Genomic DNA, 14,544 nt, shown 5'->3' on the forward strand with positions numbered 1-14,544 from the left:
ATCACTGAATAATACTGATTGAGTGCCTAACTTGTGGCATATGTTTGGGGATAAAATGATAAGTAAGACCTATTCCCTGATTTTGCAGCCAGTGGGAGGAGCCTATCCCACTAATACCATTCAACATATGCTTCCTTCAGACATGTGAGACAACTATCATTTCTCCAACTGTAATGTATTTCCTTGTTAGTCTACACACCCAAGTTTCTTCATTTCAAATAAAGGATTTCCAGATTCTTCCCTGTATTTTTCCCTGTCACTGTGGTTTTCCCATGCTCCTCTTCAAATATTTGCCTAGTACTAAACCTGGTTATCCTGGTGAGATCTATTCAGTCATTTATTTAGGACACTTATTTAGCACCTGTCAGGCACATGTGAGTATGACCATATTCCAGTTCTCAAAAAGTCCATGTTCTAAAGGAAGTTCCTGAATGAGTAAATAAGGCAACTGCTTCTCTAACTCTGGGCAACACAGTCCTGTTAATTCAGCCTGGGCTTTGCAGATGAGGAAATGGGTCTTCATAGACTTATGATTTAACTCCTCTGGTGTTCAATTAAAGAGTTGTGGCCCTAGGCCTACACTTAAATACAGCAAAATTCACTCAGCTAAACCAATAATCTGCAACTGAAGAGCTGAAAATAACATAAATTACAAAGTAATCTTTATATGCAAAATGGGACAATTGTGACATAACCATTTTAGGGTTGTGGTAAGTTGTAACAAACTCATAGATTTCTAATCAGTATTAATTTGAAGATAGAAAAGTTTGTACAAATATTTTAGAACCAAGTAGCCTTACATGTTGCCACCATTATGAATTAATACTATTTTTGTTTCCTCCTCTCCCTCCCAAGGATTGACAGCTTCTGAGTCTATAACATGGTCCTGTAAGTGATATCTTGGATATGAATGTCCCTTCTCTGTTCTCTTAGCTTCTGAAAATAGGAGGAGGTTTCCTGCCCACTCTGTGTTCTGTGTTAAGGCTTTTCATTTTGAGTATAGTTCATACTTGTGCTACAAAGAGAATTTGTGAGCCAAGTGGCTTCATTCATTTATTTACTCATATACCTACTCAAATCGTTCATTACAAATTCAAAATAAATTTAGTGACTGGCTCATGTTTGGAACTCAGTTATCTGCAGTGGAATGAATGAATGAACGGGTGAGGACCTAGCTGACCAACGCCTCATCTCAGTAGATTAAGATTCATCTGCTTTATAGGCAGGAACAAGACAGGGTTTGTTGCAGCCTCTGGAAGCGATAAATCTGTGATGGAGTCGTGATACCAACAGTGTCGGGGATGTCACACAGAGCAACAGTCCCATCACAGATAGGGTGGCTGTAGTTTTGACATGATTCTGTGATTCTCAAGTGACTAGCAAGAGTCCCAGTGTTATGCCTCTAACAAAGCCAGGCCCTGCAGGAAGACACTTGATGAACTTAAATGTTCCTTTGGGCCTTTCTTACGATCATTTTGAGGATGATTCATTAATTGCTACATAACATTAGGTTTCAGTATTGATGGTCTGTGCCTATGCCTTACTTATTATTAAATATTTTAACTATCACCCCTGCCACTGTGAGATTAGCATTCAGCTCAGACACCATTTGGAAATGGCGCTTCCCGTGAGAGTTTACAATGACCGTCCTGTTCTCCCAACATGACAGTAGAAAAAGGTGCAGGTGCTCAGGCCCCTGAGCTGTGTTGCTGAGTTGAGAAAACAGGCCGGTGTCATTTCCAGGGCAATAAATACACAGGCAGCCAAGGTTTTCCATGATGAAAATTCTTATAGATACCTATGGCTCAATGTTGTTCTTGTGTACATTTGGAGGAACCGGATAAGCAAAGATTGCAAAGTAAGGATCCAAACACAGAGACGTGACATACCCCAAAGAGAAAAGAACAGCATGGAAAACAAAAACTCAATGAAGAGGAATTTAGGAAGGATAAAATGAAAACTTGGTTACTGGTTATCACTAGTAGCTTAAGAAAAAGAAACCGGAAACTGCAAAGTAATTTTAGAAACCAGATCTAAGGAGTTGTAAAAAAATATTTTTTTATGCCAAATTTAACTGTGTAGTACTGTGAGTGGTAGAATAAATTGTCTAAACCTTCTCAAAACCAATTCAAGAAACTTCTTGGAGCGTGTTCTTTATGAAAGTTTAAATTACAAAAGAGGATGGCTTCATCAGTGGAAATCACAGGGAAGAAGATGGTGGACATATTCTGTAGAGTGATGCATAGAAGATCTGATGACAGGGGGTTACTTTACATGGAAGAGGTTTGATTACCTTGTAGATAGTGTGCCCTGAGACCAGACCACACAGACCACTTCTTCTCAGTCCTCAGGTTCTAAAGCTGCTGGGCCTCTATCAGTCACAAGGACCTGGTGTATAAAGAATGATGAACAAGCCGTCTGCAAAACCAGGCCAAAGAAGAGAGAAGGTCGTGGTAGAGGATGAAGCCCAAAAATGAGATGAAGGAGTGTGAGAGCTCAAGACCCCAAGTGATGCTTTGTTTTCATTTCAGAGTAGTCCATTTTGTACACTTGAATTATCCAGGACTTTTGTTGTTTTGCCATTGTATTAGTTAGCTGGGACTGCCGTAACAAAATACCACAGACTTAAACAACAGAAATGTATTTTCTCATAGTTCTGGTTGGTGGAAATCTAAGATGAAGGTGCCAGCATGGTTGGTTTCTCCTGAAATCTCTCTCATTGGCTTGTAGATGACCACCCCCTTGCTGCCTCTTTACATGGTCATCCCTCTGATACCTCTTGTGTTTCTTCCCCTTCTTAGAAGGACATTAGTCATACTGGATTTGGGACCCACCCTAATGGCCGCATTTTAACTTAACTTGCCTGTTTAAAGACCTTATCTCCAAATACAGTTACATTCTGAGGTGTGGGGGGTTGTGACTTCAACCTATAAAATTTGGGAGGACACAAGTCAGCCCATAACATTGCAATGTACGACTTCAAGAGACAAGTGGAATAGACTAGAGAAGACATGTCCAAACCCCAGGCATGACCCAGACCTTTGTGTGGAGTAAGAGACATTCCCCAGGTGCCAGTGTGTATATGTGGCTAAGAGACAGAATATTTATCATGGGTCACAGCATACCTCACTGCTATCAGGCACCTGTGACTGAGGTTATAGAAACACAGAAGAATCGCCTCTTCCAAGTGTAGATTCTGACATTCTCACCTGATCTTAATGCAGTTCACAAGTATTAAACTTTGCAGATATTATTACAGATACCTCGGTTAATTAGGTCTAATTTCAATATCTCATCAAAATGTCAGCAGCCAAGGGGTCCTTCTCAGAGGGTAAGCAGGCCCCTCTTGAGAACACTGTCTTCAAAATGCTTATTTTTTTCAGAGTGCTACCATGTTTCCCGAAAGTAAGACCTAACTGGAAAATAAGCCATAGCATGATTTTTCAGGAATCACATCCCCTGAACATATGCGTCTTTTGGAGCAAAACTTGATATAAGACCCAGTTTTATTTTTGGGGAAACACAGTATATATTTACCTTTTCAATTTGGAGTCCAAAAGGCAAGCCTATAGCCAGCTTTTTTGTCTCAACACTCTATAATGGACAATATATGTGAAGATAGAGGCAAATTAGAAGAGTAGTCTACAGCTTTAAATATCACTTTAAAAAAAAAAAAAACATTTCCCTGTTGTGAACATCAAATAAGGTAATGTAAATGAGTGATCTGTAAAACTATTAAGTGACTTCTACACAAGCAAATCATTACTTTGTGGATAGTTTGGCCCCGGTGGTAGTGTTTTCTGGCATTTATCTAGTTTTTTGGCGAGAGACCATCACTCTGATTGGTGTCTTTTTCAGATTTTCTTATTAATCTTTTTTATCTATTTATAAAGTCAACACCATACATTTTACATGGTGTGACAATAGAGGTCCTGGAGAAATATCACTCAAGAAGACACCGAATTATTAAAATTATGTATAATTGTTTATGTGTTAGCCACACAACAACAGATATGGGAAATGAGAAATTTGCGTCAAAAGGAATAAAATGCCTTGAGGAGGTTTCTCAGGCTAAAAGGAAGAATAATGCAACAAGTAAGAAGTGCAAAATAATTTGTCAAAGGAAGGACATTTGCAAGAGAGCTCCTGGAGCTTGTGGGGGCCTTGCTAGGAGATTTTCTAGAGTGACAAAGTTTCAAGGGAAAGATTATACTGGCATTTCCTGCCAGGTCTCAAACTCAGAACTGGGTGGAGAGAGGATAGAACCTTCGTAAGTACAGGGGATGATGGCAGGAGGGGACAGGAGTACTGGAGAGGCAATGAGTGGGCAGTAAGCCTACAGGCTGAGCAGGGCTGGAATCTCGGAGCACAGGGAATGCTCTACTCTTCACTGATGGGGCTTTCTTATCCTAGATTCTCTTAGAGTACTTTACAACGTTGTTCTCTGCATGTACTATTTGGCATTGTTATATTTCCACTCCAATTTTATTATATCAATTTCTCACCTTCAAGAAGTATACCTCCTACATTAAAGATTACAAGATGCATAATTTAAAATACACAATATTCTTTGCCTTATAGAGATCTGCTATTTAAATATGTGTTATTCTTTCATATTCACATCTTATGTATGTACTTCTCATTCACTTTAATGTCTTAACACCTAAAGGGAATAATTCATAGAAGTACAGACAACACTTTTTAACTAAAAGCTAAAGCAGAAACAAAGTTGAATGCAGAAAGTAAGTTGAAAAACCATTCATACAATATGTAGCACTTAATATACATTTTAAGTGTATAAATTATATATAATCTATGCATGCATATATATAAGTATGTAGTAAAAGTATAAAAGACCTGTATAGGAGAAATGCATGGCAATTTCAGAAGAGTGATCATATTTAGAGAAAAGAAGAAACATGAGGCATTGGCTCTTCATTACATTTTTATGTTTACTAAATATAGCTTTGAACCTTAGGAAACAAATTATTAACATGTATTTAATCTAGGCATTTTTACATATGGATGCTTGCACAAACAATATATTTTGTACTTTTATGTTTGAAATACTTGGTAACTAAAAATAAGTTAAAAACTTAAAAAAAAAAAGCCTAAACCCCCATTTTTCCAGTAGAAAAAAATCTTAGCAGAATTTCTCATCAGGCAGAATATTGCTTGAAATTTGTCATCAAGTAGAATCTCAGATCACTACTCTTGGCTAACCTCTCCACTTAGTAATTAAGAAACAGACTTTCATCCAACATTAAGTGGCAAGGATGCTATATTTAAAACCGTTAGTTATTATGTATTCCTGTTTTATAAAGGAGAACTCATATGCCAGGAACTGAGTATTCAAGGTGCTGAGAACCTTTGTGATCACTATGGTTTTCCTCTCAAATATTAAAACTGCACACAAATTACATGTACAGATTGCCTCCCATACAGGGAGGTATGCTGTAGCTAAAGAATTCTGAGTTCAGGGCCAGAAAACTGGATTCTAGCTCAGTTCTGCCATTTAATAGTAGTTTTAGCATAGACAAGACAGTTTAGCTCTCTGGGTCTTCACCTCTTCATCGGGAAATTGAATATTTGAAATTCTTTAGAGCAGTGGGTCTGTTGCATCCAGCATGACATGGGTTATGGGTAAGGAGAAGGGTGGCGCAGGGTTAAGAAAAGACTGTGGCCACAAATAAAGTACAAGCACGGGCCAAGGGGAACAGTCTCAATGGACTGAACCTCAAATCGAGCCAATCTGTTGTTTTTATTGGTAAACTAAAGAGGTAATGATTGTTAATCTCCAGATCTGTGTGTTAGTAGCCTGCTGGCTGTCTTTCCGAAAGTTCCCATTGTGTTCCAGCTTGTACTTTGCCTTCACACACATGCTCATCTCCAAGGAATCCATTGAAGGGGAGGGACCGATATAATTCCATCGGGTCTCAGTTTGCTGAGACTTCCCCTCAAAGGAGCTTTTCTGATATCTCTCCATCAGGCCTCAGTTTGCTGAGGCACTCCCTTGTGAAATCCTGGGAAGAGCGTGGGGGAACAAACGACTTGGCAGATGTAAGGCAACATGGATCCTCTCAGTAGGTAGCAAAGTAACAGAGTGTGAAGGATTGGTTCTGAGGTGAGATGGGAAGGACTGTGATCCCTTCCTTATAGGGTGCATGTGAGGACTGAATAAAACAATACAAGCATAGCTGTTAGAACCACATTGCATTTGCTGTTTTGCAAAGCTCTTTTATAACTGCAGTGCCCAGTAAATATAAAAGGGCTCAGCTCTTTTGATCTCTGTGATTCTGTATGCCCAGAACCGTGCTAGCCTTATGGACACATATGATACCAAATGCTTTATTTTGGTTCACTGCATGTATTTTCACACTATTTCTTGCATCGCAGGATTGAAATGACGTATATGCTCTGGCCCTGGGCCTCAAGTTAACAAAGTAGTTAAGATATAAAAAGTAAATACCTGAGTTAATTGCTAATCTCTATAAGGCTCTATGCAGCCGAGAGCTGGCTGGTGAGGCTCACACCCAACCTAGAGAAGGAGAGCAGGACGAGACACACAGGTGTTGGAGTTTGAGCTGGAACAAAAACGTATGCATTGAATAACATGGGAACTTCTTAAGTTTCAGGATCCATTGTTATCTTAGTCTCTTGCCAGGCATTGTCATCACTGCTACTTTAACAAAACAGAATAACATAAAGTCCGAAGTGCTTTCATCACTAACAAGGAGGGCTCTGGATTCTGGGAAGAATCTGGATTAATTATTTACAATTTGGGGCATGGATTGATATCTTCTTTCTTAAGCAAGAAGTTGTGTGCCAAAATTTACATTCTTCCACTTAAAAGTATTAACTCAATTTTATTCTCAAGTTCAAATACTCTTTCCAAGCAAGCTATTTCCTTTTTAATCCTCACTGCCAGGAATCCTTCTGCATGCTCATTACTGATATTCTGTGCAATGAGGCAATGCATTTCATTTTAGGCCTCTTAGGTTGAACCAGGAGGATAATTTGGCTCTCACAAAAGAACGAGGTAAGCCTGGTCACCATTGATATCTAGAATGGTTAATGCCCTCCCCCGCTAGAAAGAAGGCAGCCTCCCTTAGAGAGCCAGCCCTTAGTTCTTTGTAGGAATCAGACTCTGGAAGAGTTTATCCAGTCTCTCTGGCTGGCTATGCAATGTGGTGAACTGCCGTAAGCAAAGGTCCACAGGCAGATGGATGTGGGTTGGCCTCTGCCTCCTACAACCACTGAGTTTATTTTGGCACATGACTTAGCTTCTCAGAGACATTTTCCTTACTTGTAAAATAGAAAAACAAAAATCTACCTTATTGGATCATTGTCAGAATTAACACGATAATTCATGTTAAGTACTTAGAAAAGTAATTCAAAAGGGTTATTTATTTCTGTGGTACATAGAATTAAAAATATCCGTAATAGTTCCCATTGCCTTACCCCTTCCTCTCTTTCAATAAAATATACCTCATTTCAAGATAGTGATATTTAATGTTTTATTTTTATTCTCTAGAAAATGTAGAGGAATTTCAAAACTCAGATAATTGGAATATAAACTGAAGGCTTTAGTTGGTCAATAGAGAGAAGATGGATACGAGCAGAAGAGACATACACTGTTCTTGTATACCACCCCAGCCATTTAAAGAAGTGTGGTGGTGTTTCCCCAGTTCTCTTTCTGTTTCTCTCTCTCGCTCTCTCCCTATCCTTCTCCCTCTCTCTCTCCCTCTCTTTTGCATGTTCATTAACATTTTGTTTCTATGAGGATCATAGCTTTCTTTTGCTAATAACCTCGAACATGTCCCCAACATCTGTTTTGTTTTGCTTTGTTTTATAGGTATTTGGATGTCTCAAGTTGTTTGAGATAAAGGTTTTTGAATGAAGAGGGTTTTTACTGAACTAAATCGATTAATCTCAGAAAGCTGATTTAGAATCCAACCTGAGTCAATAATCATTTTTTTTGTCCCACACTAATCATTGTTTATCACTCCAGCTGGCTCTTTAGTCCATGAAACTAATCAAATTTTATCCCCTCTTTTGTGCTGCTGTTCCATCCCCTCTTTTGTGCTGCTTTTGATAAGGAAGAACAAACAAAGAGTACACTATATTTGACTGAAAGGAAGCTACACAGAACGGATAACTGACTTCTGTTGTTCCATCGTGGTTCTTTCCGTATTGTTAGTGTGGCGTTGGTCTCAGAAGAGCAGTGGCTAGAAAGCAGCTCTTCAGCGGGTGGCCCCAAGCATCTGATAGCCTTTCCTCAGTGACAGCATTACTGGACCTAAAGTATTTTCTTCTACTATCCTTACTTGGCTTAAAACAACATGACATTTCCAGGCCACTTCCTGAAATGAGCCTGATGGCTAAACAGACTAAGGATATAATTGTGTGCTCTCTAATATTATCAGCTAAAGGTATCGGAAATGGTTACCGAATGGAAAATACCTGATGGTTACACAGTTTGTAAGGTTAAGGGGCAGGCACTGGACTCAAACTTGAGTCTTTGGACTCTTAACTCCAGAAGAACCACATTTGGAGAGTGTTCTCACAATTGGTTTCAATTTATCCAAGGATGCTATTGCTCCTAGATGCCATTTGGACTGTGTGAACATGACAGTTTTGAAAAGTAGGCTCCCCACCCAGATTCAGAGTCCATTTGGAGTAGCCTTGTTTCAGCGACAGTTACTTCAGTGTTTCTTCTTTGCAATGGGGCTCCCAACTCTTTTTTCAAGATCACATGGCTGCAGGGATTATTAGAAAAGGTATTAGTCTAGTATTGGCTGGGGATTTATTATCAAATATTATTTTATGAGTTTATTATATTTCCCAGGCATGTACTAGGTATGTTTGTTATTTTAATGTTCAATTAATTTTTGAAAAGATTTATTCTTTTCGGAAGAGAAATTGCAAGATGCTACAGAGAATATGTATTTTCACTCTTTCAATGTGTATTTCTGATATATATAAAAGATAGACAAAATGGTATTTTGGGGGTGGGTGATGCTAAAAACAAAAAGACTACATGAAGAACCTTAACTCACAGAAATGTGTCATGTGTAAGCAGACACACTGGAGAAATGAAAAAGGACAGTATGAATCAGAAATTTTTAGAGGAAACTCACTTTTCACCCCTACTTGGTAATAAGCAGTGAAACAAAAGGTTTTTGCTAGGTGTTCAGCTCAGAAGGAAATGAATAGTGATATTATTCATCCTTTAAGGAAATATCTAGTTACTGCTAAGAGAGAAAGTGACCCTTCAGCATTGAAAATATTTTCTCCCTTTCTTGTGACAATACAAACCATCCTGTGAATTTTTATTTTTACAGAAATGTACATTAATAAAAAAAAAATGCCCCTTTCCCCAAATTTTGCCTGCGAACTATACCAAATCATGGAATCTTCTTTTCGGCTACCATTTCCTTCAATCAAGTTAATTATCATTTATCTTTACTCCTTTATGAACTCTAATATCTACCGGAGCACCTGGGAATTCCCTATTTCCTGATTTTCTTGTCTTAATAGCCTCATAGGTATTTACATTATAAAATATCTATGCTGAGACTTTAGAATTATACTTTAAACAAACTGAAATTGGTATCCTATATGGAGATCTGTGCTTAGACTATTGAAATACAAATATCATAAATTGGTATAGATGAGGATAAAAACCTACGAATGACATATAAACATTTTTTTTACTTTGAAAGGTATTGTAAAAATTCAATAAAATTAAGAAAGAAATATATGGTCATCGTTTATTTAGAATCTTTCCTAAAATAGAACAACTTCACTCTCATGTGTCAAGACTTCCAAATAAAATACTATACTTATCAAGAATTATGCAAGTATTCTTGTATTCTTGTATAAGTATAATCTGTTTAGATAACAAACTCTTATTCTTTATTACCTACCTCTTCATGATATTAAAAAGCTTTTAAATTTTTCTTGTCTCTTTTTTGCCGTTGTTCAGCTTTTCCTATTTTAACACTTGCTGATAACCAGGCCTTCTCTATCAGCTCATTTCTTTTCTCAAACTAGCTATTTCTAATCTTTTATAAAGATAGAAACAAGATCATAGTTCTTGTCTAAAGTTAGAGTTAACAGGCTCTAAATTAGGTCTCTCTTTGGTCTTTGTAATAGTGATTTTAGTTTATTTGGGGACCTATTTGAATTTCATCCAGATTAGTCTATATTCTGGATGATTGATTTTTTTTTATTAGTTTCAGGTGTACAAAACAATGTAATAGTTAGACATTTACACCCCTCACAAACTGATAACCCCCTTTTCTCAATCTACTACCCCTCTGACATCGTATACGGCTATTAAAATTCCATTGACCCTATTCCCTATGCTGTACTCCATATCCTGTAAATATATATATATATATATATATATATATATATATATATATATATATAAATATATTTACAATATTATTCAGCTTCAGGTGTACACTGCAGTGGTCAGGCACATACACCATCCATGAACTGGTCTCCCTAATAAGACAAGTGTCCATCGGATACACTACAAAATCTTTACAACATTACTAGAGAACATTATGCTAAGTGAAATAAGTCAGATGAAGAAAGATGAGTACCATATGATCTCACTTATATGTGGAATACGAAGAATAGACTAAATGAGCAAACTAATCAGAAATAGTCTCAGAGATATAGAAAAAAAAATGAGGGTTGTTATATGGGAGGGATGTGGGGATGAGGGAGAAGGTGAGGGGATTAGAAAGCATAAACTGGTAACCACCAGATTGGATGACTGACATTTTCAGATAAGTGACTTCAGGGAAGTAAAGAGGTGGAGCTGTCCCTAGGCAGCTCCAGCAACACGAATAGAGGCAAGCATGGGTGTTGAGAGTACAGTGTGTTTTAAAAATTGCAAATTGTTTAGGAAGGCTGCTGCCTCAACTCTTTTAAGACAAAGAGAAGGTATGTGGGTTGTGGCAACAAGAAATGGAACAATATGCGGAGGCGAAACAACAAAGGCTCTTGTATTTCATGCTAAGGAGTTTTAACTACAACAGTGAGGTGTGAGATGCCCTGAAGTCTTTTAAAGAAGAGAGCATCATGATTAGATTTGCATGTTTGAATGATTGCTTTGGTGTCACTAAGAAAATGTTGCTATAAGTAATAAAGGAAATCATATATTATGTATTACATGAACTGGCAGAATTTGATTCAATAGCTGGAATAGTGGAAGGGGATTATGTTTAATCCTTCATTATAACGTGACTTTTTATATTCATATCTAGAACAAAAAAAGCACTATACAAATTTGAGCTGCAATTCAAATGTGACAGTAATAGACTATCTCCAGGAACACAGAGAGCAGAATCACTAATATTCTCGATGACCTCTTCAGAGAGATCCAGAATGCTCTGATATATGTGTTGTTGGCATTTGGCACATAACAGTGAAGACTGGAGATAGGTCTAGAATGCCCTCCTTTATGTAAAGCATTTGGAAAGAATGCAAAGAGATATATGTAGAAAGATGAGTTAAAATATCATGAATGCCAATTACCAATTATAAAAAACTACATCATTATTATCATTATCACTATGCATATGTAGTAACCCTTATCTTAAGTTTCAAGTGATAAAAGAGATGTCGAGAATGTTGGTGGCTTGCTTAAGAAATATACAGCAAAGATAAATATACAAATAATCTTCACTTAAAGTTATGTCAGAATTTGGTCATAAGAGGTGAGTTTTTTCTTCTGTACTGCTCAAAAACCTTAAGTCCCAGGTATACCAGATTGCTGCTCTAAGAAACTGAGAATGGAGCTCCAAGAAATATGTTGCTATGTTGTCATGAACATGATAACAATAACAATAACAAGATGGTGACGATGACGATCGTGGCCGTGGTGGTGGTGGTGGTGATAAGAATGATGATTACTTAGTTTTCCTGACTGGTAATTCTGTCCCTTTGATTTCAGGGATGGGAAAATCCTAAAAAGTAAAGTATAGGAGGAGCTAAATATATAAAGCTGATTCTAATCTGCTTATTTAAGGAGCTAGGTGAAATCATTAAATCCCATCCTTTAATTTTACTAATTAGGAAACCGAACCTCAAAAGCCTATTTAGTTGGAGAGTTTCAAAGTGTCTTGCTTCATAGACTTCAGAATTTAGTATGTGTTTCTCATACTCTGAATGTCCCTTTAAATAACTGGCCTTTGGGGCTCACTTCCTAAATCATTAGCAATATTGAATAATACAGCAGTGATTTAACACTACCGAAATCCATTCCTAGGTTGGCCCTACTTGGCAGCTCTGTGGATATCCTGATTTAACCATACATCACTTCTCTTCAGAAGGGCAGGGAATGTAAAATTATGCTAATCAATACCCCAGAGGGATGAAAAGGCATAACTAAAACACCCAGGTACTATAGGTCCGTGCCTTGTCTCTTCTTGCTTATGTGTTTCTTTAGGTGACTTCAAAATTCTACCGGGTATCATTAAATCCAGTCAAATGCCATATAAGTTTGATCACCCAGTGCTACAAGGGTTTTGGAGCAATGTCCTAGGCTTCGATTTTGTGAGATTGGTGTTAGTAATCTGACACAGAAATATCTATCTTTGCCCTGTGGATGTATTTTTTATTAGTCTGCTCATTTTTAATCCAGAATGAAAGCTTTCATTTTGACCTATTTATACTATTCTAGTGTCATAGAATCAGCTTGATTTATTTCAATAAGCTTATAGTGGTCTCTGCTTAACTGGGAAAAATTCTAAGAAAATATGATTTAAAAGTATTGACATGATCTAAACATTGTATGAATGGTTAAGTATTTCTAGAATTCTGCTGAAAATGATTTGTGGAAAAAATGGCATGCATCTGAGGGCAATTTTGATAGAAAATATTCCATATCCAAGACATAATGTGCTTTATATTGTACGTTGTAAAATACAAATATGCTTATTGTAAGTATTAAAGCTTAATCAATTTTCTTAGGAACATAGTTTCATGAAATACATGGCAGACATGTATCAACTCAACCTGTCTAGATGAGACTAAGAAAACCGTATCAGCTTTATTTGAAACCATCAACATCGGTGACCTTGGTACAAATCAATAGAATCTGTTTACCTTGTCTTTGGAAAATGGAGTTAAATCAACTTCTATTTCAAGCCCATTAATATCTATGAATCTTTCACAATGTTCCTGAGTCTAGAGATACAATAAATGTTTAACTTTCTCTTCCCTGATAGCCTACCAGTGAGCTAGGAGACAGATTAGTACACACTGGACCAAAATACAAATTTTGTCTGTGACCATGACACATGCAAAGCACTGAAGGGAAATAGATGATGACAGGGCTGAAGGGAAAAGCTTCACAGAAGAGGTGAAATTTAAGTTAGATATTTAAGAAAAAGTGCCTATTTCCTTCCTTACAAATTGCTCAAGAATCCTGTAGAATCATACATTCTTTCTTCCTGACTAAACAGATGCATCCAACATCCTAGTGTGTGAACTATTATTGCTAGAGAATTGATGGACTAAATTGACTTTTTAACATATAATTTAGTATTTATTTGTGAAGAGTGAATATTTGTGAAGAGTGAATATTGGGGGGAAATAGCTATTCTCGTTTTTCAAATGGGAAAATTGAGTCCAAAAGATAATTCAATGGAAAACCAGAAGAGAATTAGCACTTCTGTCTCTACAAACATGAAACATTTTTATTAGAAAAGCAAAACCAACGACAAACAAACAAAGCAAGCATCTCACTTCGATTTCTTAAAGGATTGTATGTCTGTATAAGGAAGGGGCATTAGACTGATTCTGCTCTGAGCTTCAGATGTCAGACTAGAACCTATGATTTGTTTCCTGGGTTTGAGATTCATAAAGCCAACCTTATAACAACAAGAAGGGTGCAAAATTCAGAGAGCCTTGGGAAATCATGAGCTATCAGTTTTCATATGGAAGGATAATCACCATCTTTCCAAATAAAGTTAGGTTCAGGGGTTATGGGCAAAGCATAACATTCCCTCAAGAAGCAGCTTTAGATCGACTCAAATAGTCAAGGCAAGAGATTTCCACTTCATTGAGTAAGATTGAGATGACCGGCTCAAACATGAAAAATAAAATGAGCAGCTGAGAAAAGAAAAAAAAAGAGCAAAGAATACCATTTCTGTTTTTGAACCATTTGGGAATGTTACATATGCACAAGATATATAAAAAGATGGGTTGAAAAGAAAACTGGCAAATCTTTTTTTCCCCTTTCCATTATGAATTAAGAACCATCTGTACAGAACAATGTTCTGTCACGCAATAGATGAAATGAGATGTATAAGGAGCTAGATGTATGTACAGATTTTTTTGACAAATACTTATAAAATACATTTAAAATGTGCATTTAAAATATTAGGAGTAGGTGTGAGTTAGCCTCTTCAGTACTTTAATGTAATTTTGCTTCATATCACAAGACTAGCAGTTGCTCAATTTAGAGACAAGCAAAGCAGCTAAACTCTAATGTCAGCCAGATTGTTCTAAGCATCATTT

This window comes from Rhinolophus hipposideros (assembly GCF_964194185.1).
Source record: "Rhinolophus hipposideros genome assembly, chromosome: 18".
Taxonomy (NCBI): domain Eukaryota; kingdom Metazoa; phylum Chordata; class Mammalia; order Chiroptera; family Rhinolophidae; genus Rhinolophus; species Rhinolophus hipposideros.